Genomic DNA, 10,763 nt, shown 5'->3' on the forward strand with positions numbered 1-10,763 from the left:
TGCTCCTGAGGCCATCTCTTCTAATTGTAATTCCTCAGTTTCTTCCTCCCCTGCCTGTGGCAGAGAGGCAGCTTTTTCCTCAGATGGTAAAGTAGGCACAGATGATCTGCGTGCCTGTGAGGCTGCAGTTACAGTTGTTAGAGTTGTTTGTCTGGTTCTTGGTCCCCCCCTTCTTTTTGCGCCACTCATTCCAAAGTTATCTAAAAGTCAAGGTCAGGCTGAGTTCCCATGAGAAAGCAGCGGCCCAGATGGTAACAGTCATACAGGAGGCCGGGAAATAGAAAGTAAAATAAAAGTCTCTGTTGTAAATTCCAAATCCTCTAGGGGGAGTTTGTAATAGTTTTGAGGAAGAAATAAAATCCAGTCCAGTACAATTAATAACTATTTAAAATTCAAAGTCCAAAGCCCTCACAGATAATTCCCAGCAGAGTCAGAATTTGCTGTTAAACAGTGACAGTGTTTCAAATAGTGCTAGCTGGTATTCTCAATGTTTCAAAATAGCAGGTTCTGACTTTCTCAGATTGTTTCAAAGTTCAGATTCAAAGTAACCATGTCAGCAGACTGACAGTTCAGTTGCACAGGCAGCTCCAGCACCTGGGTTTCTTGCTTAAAATGTAAATCCCATAAGAAGAAGATGTCACCATGCCAATAAAAAACAAAAAATCCACCATTCACAGCTCTAAATCCACTTAATATAAAGTTCAATGGGTGCTCAAATCAAGTAGCTCAAAAAAGTCTCTCTTTACCTTCACTCTCCAGCTCTTTGCTTTGATATTCAGTGGGAGCGGAAGACGGACTTCCTGCTTTTCGTCTCTCCGCTATCGGCCAAATTCAATTTAAATTCAAATCTCCAATAAAGTATGATCCTTACTCACGGGTTGTAGCTTTTTCAAATCCAATTTTGCAGGAAAAGAGGTCAGCGCTCACCGGCAGCAGCAGCGCGGCTTCACTCCGCAGATCGTGAACCGACTCACAGCACCGCAGCCCCCTCCACCGATCCAGAGCCCCTTACGGGGTTCCTTCAGCGATTTGGGGGTCGCTCCTGGTGCCCGCCGAGTCTCAGGACCACAGGCTCTTGCTGCCTGTGGGTCTCCAAAGCGGGTCTCCGTTTCGCCGTAACGGACAACCCTTTTTCTGCGGAGCTTCCTCCTCACAAAGGAGAAAGGACCGCCATTGCCGTTCGCGCCGCCTCCGGAAGTCCTGACCATCAAGCCTTCTCTTGTCCTAGTTCCAAGATGCGTGGTGGACGCCATAGAGGCAGAGGGTTTCCAGCACAGAAGCCACAGAAGCCACCATCAAGCCTTCTGTGGCTTCTGTGCTGGAAACCCTCTGCCTCTATGGCGTCCACCACGCATCTTGGAACTAGGACAGCACCTTCCCACCCCTTTCTTACATTTTGCTCCACAGCTACCTCAGTGTCTCTGTATCCACCTACAAAGGCTGAGTTGGTCCAACCATGGCGTGCCCCTGAAACGAAACGAGCATGTGCAATTTGGCGAGTTCCTCATCATGGATGTCTACAGGGAGAACAAGAGCAGCTAAAGCTAAAGAAAAAGAAAAGAAACCAGGGCAACTTGTTCAAACAACCCTATCTCATCAACGAAGATCATCCGTCCCAACTGTGCTGACAGCACAGGAGGTGGAAATTGAAGAGCCTGCTGTAGAGCCTGCTGCAGAAGATATGGCAACTGGAGGATCTGAAATAGTCCTGAAACAAATCTTGGAACAACTTGGAATTTTAAATCAAAAAGTGGACAATCAGTCATCAAAAATTGACCAAGCTACATCCTCTATTACTAAATTATCCGAGCAAGTTTCTCATCATACTCAGGCAATTGAAAAATTGCAAGGGGCAACGACTGAAAATTATAAACTTGTGGTGGAAGCTAGTCAAAAAGCAGAATGTTAGCCGCTTTGAGACTCCTTCGGGTAGTGATAAAGCGGGATATCAAATCCAAACTCTTCTTCTTCTTAAGCGTGCTGCTGAAGTGCCTTTTTGATCGTGCACTTGTAGTCAGCGCAGATTCTCACCGACCCGTCTGGCTTGACAGGCGTGACGATGGGGGTTTCCCACTTTGCGTGGTCAACCGGCTCCAAAACTCCTTGGGCGATCAGCTTGTCCAGTTGTTCATCCACCTTAGCCTTGAGAGCAAAGGGAACCCGGCGTGGCTTTAGCTTGATGGGGGCGACTTGTGGATCAAGGCTAAAGGAGATGGGCGTACCTGTATATTGACCCAAAGTGCCGTCAAAAACCTCGGCAAAGTCTTTGAGCAGAGCCTCAGTCTCTGCGTTAGAGATGCAGTTGATGCCGGTGACTTCCAGGCCGAGGGCATCAAACCAGTCTAGCCCTAGGAGGCTTGGCCCCTGACCTTCGACCACCACCAGTCGGAGCAGGCCCGAAAAATCCTTGAAGGCGATCTGGAACCGGCCAACGCCTACCACGGAAATGTTGTTTCCCTGGTAGTCTCTCAGGTGTACGCGGTGAGAGTCGAGTTGCCTTTTGGACACTCTGGGTACCAGTCTTTTGATGGTGCTCCAAGACACGATGGACAGGGCAGACCCAGTGTCGATCTCCATGTTACATGGAGCTCCTGGTTCTGTTCAGTGATTTCGCTCAGTGATTCAACTCAGTGATTCAGCTCAGTTCAGAGGGTGGCCGCATCTGGCTGTGCTCTGATGTCCATCGTTCCGATCCACGTCGCCAGTGTTAAGTTGTGGGTGAACATATCAGACGACACAGCGATTCTTCAAACAGCTCTTGTTTATTCAGAGGCCAGAACATAACTGAACTGAAGAGCTCAGTCAGCCTGCTTATATAGAGCTCCAGTACAACGTTACTGTAGCAACTTTCTAAAACTATCCAATCACTGAACGTCACTTTTGATCCTTCATTTGCATAACTATCTACAGTATCCCCCTGCTGGCCCAGGGTGAGAACTTCAGTACATAACAAGCACAATGACTCCCATGGGCAGCAATTAGTCACAATAGGATCTTGGATTTACTACTCATTTCAGTACCATGTGGCAGAAAATCTACCAGTCTGCTTTTCAAGGAGCTGCATATTTTAACTTTTGCCTTTTGGCTATGAGAAGTTTCCTTTGTGCTGCCAGAGTGAATTCTGCCGCACAGCCCTGAGAGGTCATAGGCCCAGCCTTAGCTTCCTGTGGCTATTTCATGACTTGCAAAGTCAGTAAATATAGGACTAGGTATCCAGGAGTCACCCACACCCCTCTCCCCTTTTCTGAGGCTCAGAAATTGCCCCAAGGGCTCCCCAGGGTGGGTTGGTTATGGTGGCATGTATCATACTTCCATCAACCTTTGTAACAGGCAGGAAACAAGCTATTTCTTTCCCGCCTGTGGTCATCTGCCATGGCTGTTTCCATAACTGAGTCCTTAACAACCAGAAGAACCAGGAAGGCTGCTCTAGACAGTATCACTGGAGTGTAAGCCTGAAGCGAAGATGCCACTTTTGCCTTTATCTTGCTGTACAGCACTATGGGTTGTAGCCAACTATGTTCTACTCAGAGGAGAACCCTGGAAATCAATGTCCATTAGAAACTGCAAAGATCCTTAAATTATCTATTATCTAAACAATAATAAATTTGTGTATGTTTATTCAAAACCTGCCAAGGAGTCCAATTCATTTTGTTGTTGTTTTAAGTAATTTGTAAAAAGTTCCCATTCTTCTTTAAAGCTACAGTTGTCCTTGTCTCGCAGTTTATTTCAATTTCACCAGTTCCGCATAGTCCATCAATTTCCCTTGCCACTGTTCTTCATTTTTCCATCCTTGTGCTATCAAGACTCTTGCCGCCGTTGTCACATACATAAATAAGTTCTTTCATTTCCTCGGCAGGTTTTTCCTACAATCCCTAACAAGAATGCTTCTGGTTTTTTTTTACAAATGTTAGTTTAAACATTTTCTTCAACTCATTATATATTATTTCCCCCCAAAAATTAATTTCTCTACATTCCCACCACATATGGTAAAAAGTCCCTTCTTTTTCTTTGCATTTCCAACATGCATTTGACCCAGTTTTATACGTTCTTGCAATCTGTACTGGTGTTATATACCATCTATACATCATTTTCATATAATTTTCTTTCAAAAGAGAGCAATCTGTAGGTTTTTAATCTGTTTTCCACTATTTTTCCCAGTCCTCAAATAGTATGTTATGATCTATATCTTGTGCCCATTTAATCATGACTGATTTCACCTTTTCATCTTTTGTTTCCCATTCTAGCAAAATACTTCAGCGACTTCACTTTCCCTTCTATGACTTCCTTTTGAAATCTAGTAGTGTAACTAAATCCTTTCTTGTCTTCTTTATATATCTCGTGTAGTTGCCTGTAATGTAGCCAACTCTGAAAATAGTCTTTTATTTCCTCATACTGTTTTAATTTCCATTTTCCTTCTTGATCCTTTAGCAAATCCCTATATGTAAGCCATTTTCCTTTTTTACCAAGTGGCTTGAGCAATAAAGCTTCAAGTGGTGAAAGCCACCAAGGGGTCTTCTGGTCTATTTGTATCTCTCCCAAACTCTCATTAATGATTTCCTAATTATATGATTGTAAAAACTTTTATGTACTTTTCCTTTCCCATACCATAAGTATGCGTGCCATCCCAATCTGTTGTCATGGCCTTCCAAATCCAATGCTTCTTGCTTTTCCAGTTTTATCCAGTCCCTAATCCATACCAAACAAGCAGCCTCATAGTACAATGTTACTGTGAGCCCAAGCGCTTTGCTTAGCCAGGCTGGTCAGGAAACAGATATGCAGCTTCAGTCACCCAGTTTTCGCAGAGGGGTGAAACGGAAGGAGGAGAGGCAGGGATTTGGGGTGGCCAAGTTCTTATGTTGGGGGAAACCGGAAAGGGGCACTCCCGGAATGTGCAAGTGACTGAGGCAGGTATGAACTTTGGGTTCCTGAACTGTACATAGTTTGCTCTAAATAAAACCTGTAAAAGACAGGTTGGAGTCCTGGCTGTTTACTCGCAAGCAACCACCTGCAAACCTGACAGTATTCCAGGAGTCACTATAGTCGCTTGCATGTAGCAGTGCAGAGCAGCACGATGGATGAAGAAATTGCGCACCAAGTAGCAGCCCTGAGGCAGAGAAACACAGACCTGGAAGGGCTCGGAGCCAGACTGGAGGAGTGCAGAGTGCAGGACCAGCAAATCAGGACCACTCTGGTGGGGAGATAGGTACTGTCGCTGGTGAGCAAATTTAGTGGGAACCCTCAGAAATACCTTGCCTTTAAGACTGAGATCAAATACGCCCTGGACTTGCAAAGGAGGGAGTTTGAAAATGACGAGGAGAGGGTTGCCTTTGTAGTTGCTGATTTAGAGGGGGGCGCCAGGGAATGGGTGAGCTGAAAACAATGCCTTCCAGGACTGGGAAAGTTTTATGAGGCTATGGACGCAATGTTTACCAGCGAAATACAGGGCGATTCACGCAGCAGGACACAGATGGAAACATTCACCATCCCGCAGAGCCCATCACCCAGCCCTTCCCAGCTAGCTTTTATTAGCCAGGATCGCAAGGATCCAGGAGACAGGTGGTCAGTTTCACTTGTTCAAGCAGCCTGTCCACATCCTCGGAGGTAACAGATTGGAATTGATCCCATGCAACTTGACTAGACAGAACTCTAGCACTCTCCCGCCCTGGCCCTGCTCCCACGGTGGAGTCTACCTTCTTCCTAATCTGAGCACTATCTGCAAAAAACTTTGCAAAATCATCAACATAGGATAAAACATCTCCATCACTCTCTGGAAACTATTTGGATCCATTAAGTGGCGGGGGTGGACCATCCAAATCGGTCCCACCTCCCTGCAGAGGGGAAGGGTCGCAGAGAAGTCCAGTTGCACCAGGAAGTGATCTGACCATGGCACTTCTTTCGTTTCGCTTTTACTTAGTGTCAGATCACCAACATCCATAGAGGTGAACACCAGGTCTAAGGCATGTCCGCGACTATGAGTTGGGCCAAACTTATTCAGGGACAGCCCCATGGAGGCCATGCTTTTCACAGAAACAATAGAGCATGTGCTTCTCCAATGCCTATATTAAAGAGACATTCGTATTAGCCTCATCTACCCACTCATCTCCCAATAAGGACCCAGGGTGCACAGGGCAATTCTATACCTCCCTGCTGCTTTCAGATACCAACCCTGCTACAACATACAAGTTGCCAGGTTCTGCATAGCAGTGCTCAAAATTTGTCGGATCATGACCTGCACCACAAACTAGATTTAATGAACACTCATATTGCCGTGCTTTGTAAATCGATAGCCATAGCCTTTTATATACTAACCCACATCTGTTTAACGCTCCTAACCCTTCTTTTAGATTCTTTTAGCTTCTTATAGTTTTTTATATATACCTTCTGTTTTAATAATTTTAGCTTTCCAAAACGTTTTACAGATTTTAAATGATTGTACCCCACCCTACTTATGCTGGTCTATGACCATAAGAAAGATTTTATTTGATTAATAATAGGACCCACAAAGGGGAGGGTGGAAGTCCAAAAGATTCCTAGGAATCTTGTTTTTATTATTTTTATTTATTTATTTATTTATGTTTGATATATCTCTGTAAAATTTTAATTTGAAAAACCAAATAAATAAATTTGTAAAAATAGAAAGGGGGAGAGAGGGCGGAACTGAACTGGCTCAGTCAGGCAATATGCCTTCTGCACAATTTCAGATGGAAGTTCTTTGCAAAAGAAGAAGAAAAAATTAAAGTTTAGGGTTTTTCAGATTAAATGATATTTGTTAAATTTTCAGCAGCACAAAAAAATACACAAAAATGGCAGCAAAAAGTTAATGTACAAAGCATTATATATCAATTTGGTCTGTCCACAGGGTTATATTCACTGTAAATGACATTTATGCTACCTATTACAATGTATCACCACTATCCCTTCTACAGGAAGCCATGTTTTTAAGTTAGTTTTGCTTCTATGAATAATTCTGCCTTCCTCTATGCTTCTTCCTTAAGCAGCTAAAATGATTTCTGTGGCTAAAATGATTTCTTAGGGAAGCAGACCCTAATCTGCAACACATACATCCAAAGCAGTGCTTGTAACCATCAGAAACTATCTCTAGAAGGACAACAATTACTATCCCCTTTTAGGCTTTTTGTAAAGGCCAATAAAAGAACCACCATCACACCATCAAGACAAGCGTGGATGACAGACTGGAGTACTGGACCCAAGCTAACAAAATGAATTTCAGTGGGTGTAGATGTCAGGTTCTGTACTTAGGCAGGAAGAGCCAGTTGCACATATATAAGGTGGGGGACACCTAGCAGTACATGTGAAAAGGACAGAGGACCACAATCTGAACATGAGTCAACAGTGTGATGCAGCAGCAAAAGAAGAAGAAAAAGCTATTGCTAATCTAGGCTGCCTCAACAGAAGTATAGTGTCCAGATTGTTATGTACAGTGGTACCTCGGGTTAAGTACTTAATTCGTTCCAGAGGTCTGTTCTTAACCTGAAACTGTTCTTAACCTGAAGCACCACTTTAGCTGGAGCGCGATTTCTGTTCTCATCCTGAAGCAAAGTTCTTAACCCAAGGTACTATTTCTGGGTTAGCGGAGTCTGTAACCTGAAGCGTCTGTAACCCGAGGTACCACTGTATTAAGACTAGCTGCAGTTCTCACTCAGGGCCACCAGTATGCAAATGAAGGATTGAGAACTGTTGCTCACTGATTGGTTAGCTAGTTGGGAGTTGTTACTGTTACAAGTTACTTAGTATTATATAAAGCAGCCAGCTAGGCTGCAGCGAGTCTCCAGGAGCAGTTCTAACAGCTGCAATAAGGAGCTGTGAATCTAACAGAGCTGTGTCCTTCGTCCATCATTCCCACTATTTAACACTGGTGACGAAGGTGGGATCAGATGAAACAAGACACAGCCAGAGCTGAACTGCTGAGCTGAACACTCAAGAGCTGAGATATCGCCGAAGCTAGCGTCCATCCCTCACCATTCAACCGCCACCGGGAAAACATGGCGAGGGTTTGTTGCTCGTCTACACCAGCAGATACTCTACCAGCACTGGGAAACAAGACGGCATCGGCAGGGTATGCTAACAAGGACTGCCACGCTGTCACCAAGCTGACAGTTGGCCGGGCTGACGGGTCGGAACACAGGAAAATTTATGTCACCGTGACTATTGAGGGCAAACCATGTGACATGGAAGTTGACAGGGGCTCTACCATGTCCATCGTCTCTTGGAGTACCATCAAAAGGTTGATTCCCAAATTATCTAAGAAACATCTGGACTCCACCTACCTGCATTTGCGGGATTATCAGGGAAATAACATTCCGGTTGTAGGTGTGGGCAAGTTCAAAGTCACCTTTATGGAATTTTCGGGACCGCTGAAGTTAGTTGTGGTCGATGGAAATCAGCCCAGCTTGCTGGGACTGGGCTGGTTTGCGTCCCTGGGGTTGGAAATTACAGGCATCCACGGTGTTTTGCAGTCAGAAATCGACGCCATCATCACAGAGTTTTCGGAAGTGTTCGATGGAACCTTGGGACAGTACGTGGGGTCGCTCATCTCCTTTAACCTTGATCCGCTAATCAAACCCATCAGAGTCAAGCCTCGACGCGTACCATTTGCACTCAAGCCTAAGGTGGGTGAACAACTGGACAAGCTGATCACACAGGGGGTCCTGGAACCCATAGACAAAACTAAGTGGGAGACTCCCATTGTGACGCCCATCAAGCCTGACGGATCAGTGTGCATCTGTGCTGACTATAAGTGCACGATAAAGAAGGCGCTCCAACAGCATGCGTACCCCGCCCCTGTCATCCAACACTTACTACGCTCACTGGGAGAGGGCAAGGCTTTGCGAAACTCGACCTTGCTCAGGCATACCAACAGCTGCCGGTAGGTGACGCCACTGCCAAGGCCCAGACGATCCACTCACCGTGTGGCGTCATTGCCCCTATCTGACGCAGATCAAGGGAAGTACAGTAGCCCCAGTGCCCCAGACCCCTGGGATACAGTGTCCAGTTCTGGGCGCCGCACTTGACGGAGGAGACTGACAAGCTGGAACTGACTCGGGCTTGGGGTTGTTTTCTCCTGCTCTGGATGGGAGAACTCGAACAATGGCTTCACGTTACAAGCAATATTTTGACCAAACACCCGGAAGACCTTTCCGACAGTGAGAGCTGTTTGGCCGTGGAAGAGACTCCCTCGGGAGGCCTTGGACGGCCCTCTGTCACGGATGCTTTAGCTGAGATTCCTGCATTGCAGCGGGTTGGGCTAGAGGACCTCGGGGGTCCGCATCAAATACCTATTTTTGGTAACAGTTTTGGAAAAAAGTATACGTCGAACGCCGCTCGGTTCCCGAGGAGATGTCACGCAGCAGCGACTACAGTTCCCAGCATACATTTGCGCGCTCCGTGCTTGTTCTTCAGCCCTTCTTCCAGCGGTGCATGCTGGGTAACATAGTCCTCCCAGTGGCTGGTTTCCACACGGATGCCGATGGGAGGTTGCCGGAAATGCCTCCCTCCCGAAGCATGCTGGGTAGTGTAGTCTGTCCATGCCGCTAACCTCCGCAGGAATAGCCGGCGGGCCGAAGGAGCTCTGTGCAAGGCATGCTGGGAAGTGTAGTCCTCTCCCGCTGGAACGGCTCTCAGGCTGCAGTCCGGGGCGACCCTGCTCAGTCCTGCCGCGGGGGCACAGCATAAGGGGCCGCTGGGTATAGAAAATGGATCATCTTGGGTTTGCGTGATCTTCACAGGAGATCTCCCCCAAAGGGCCAGCGCATCACAGATCACATCTGCCTCCGCTGACTGAACTGCACCCTTCCTGGATCTGGTGCTCTGTAGCAGCCGGGCTGTGATGCAACGCGTGGATCCCAGGAGCGGGTCCTGATTCCACACGGGGCCCTCTTGAGACCCCCAGCAAAATGCTCTTGGATCCTTCCTTCCTTCCTGTGACGGTGTATGCACAGCTGTGCTGCCGCCTGATGGATTAAGGCAACCTTGTAAAGTGAAATATAATTCGAATAATTTCAGTAGTAGCTTTAAGAAAGACATGAGACCTAAGACAAATTAAGGATTAGTTAAATTATGAGAGACGTGTGTACCGGCAACAAGTAATATATAACTGAAGTAAGGAATAGACCTGACGTTGGGTCTATAGTTCAAAGACCAAATCTTGCTTTATTGTTCTGTAAATAATTTTGTGTTCATTATCATTTTCATTTGTATTTTTGGTTTTCTTCCTTTTCTCTCTCTCAGTGTATCAACAAAAAAGCAAATGAATTGTTTTTTTTTTAAAGAAAAGAAATATGAAACTGACAGAAATAAATTCTATGATGCTTTCCTTTCCTTTATTATCTCAGAGAGAGACTTCTTAACCTGAATACTGATTGATTTTTCTTGTTTATCCTTCCTTATGACAACACACCATTGATCATCACCAGGGTTTACTGGAGATTGCTTTTGAGTCCATAGACTTTAATTAGCTATTGACTTCCTGGGTTTGTTCACTGTGATTGCCTTTTCGCAATCCTTGAGGCTCTGTGACTTGGAATCGTGGTTTTGTGCAATGCCCATGTCAGGAAAAACTTTATGTCTAGATTTTACAGTTCAGTCAGTGGAAATGGATATGATCTGTGATTTGACCGAGGTTTTGGGGGTCTCTTCTGTAAAAGTCATCTGAAGTCAAGCAAGATCCATTTTTTCAATGTCCTGGATTCAGCGGTTGCCTCCATCCTGGCAACATTACATTGCAAGTGATAAGCTTAATGGGG

The 10,763-nt window shown here is 45.6% G+C and overlaps 1 protein-coding gene across 2 annotated transcripts in view; it reads right to left on the minus strand.

Annotated features, from left to right (window-relative positions):
• The window catches only part of ALKBH2 (alkB homolog 2, alpha-ketoglutarate dependent dioxygenase), a 32,037-nt gene extending 21,701 nt beyond the window's left edge, over positions 1-10,336 (minus strand). Inside the window, exon 1 of one of the 2 annotated variants that reach the window (XM_083710169.1) lies at positions 8,289-10,336. The gene's annotated coding sequence lies outside the window, so the exon portion shown is untranslated. The remainder of the gene's footprint in view (positions 1-8,288) is intronic. The other variant, XM_083710167.1, reaches the window with a different exon arrangement.
• Positions 10,337-10,763: the final 427 nt, after the last annotated feature.

The sequence above is a fragment of the Podarcis gaigeae genome, assembly GCF_964106915.1.
Source record: "Podarcis gaigeae genome assembly, chromosome: 13".
Lineage (NCBI taxonomy): Eukaryota > Metazoa > Chordata > Lepidosauria > Squamata > Lacertidae > Podarcis > Podarcis gaigeae.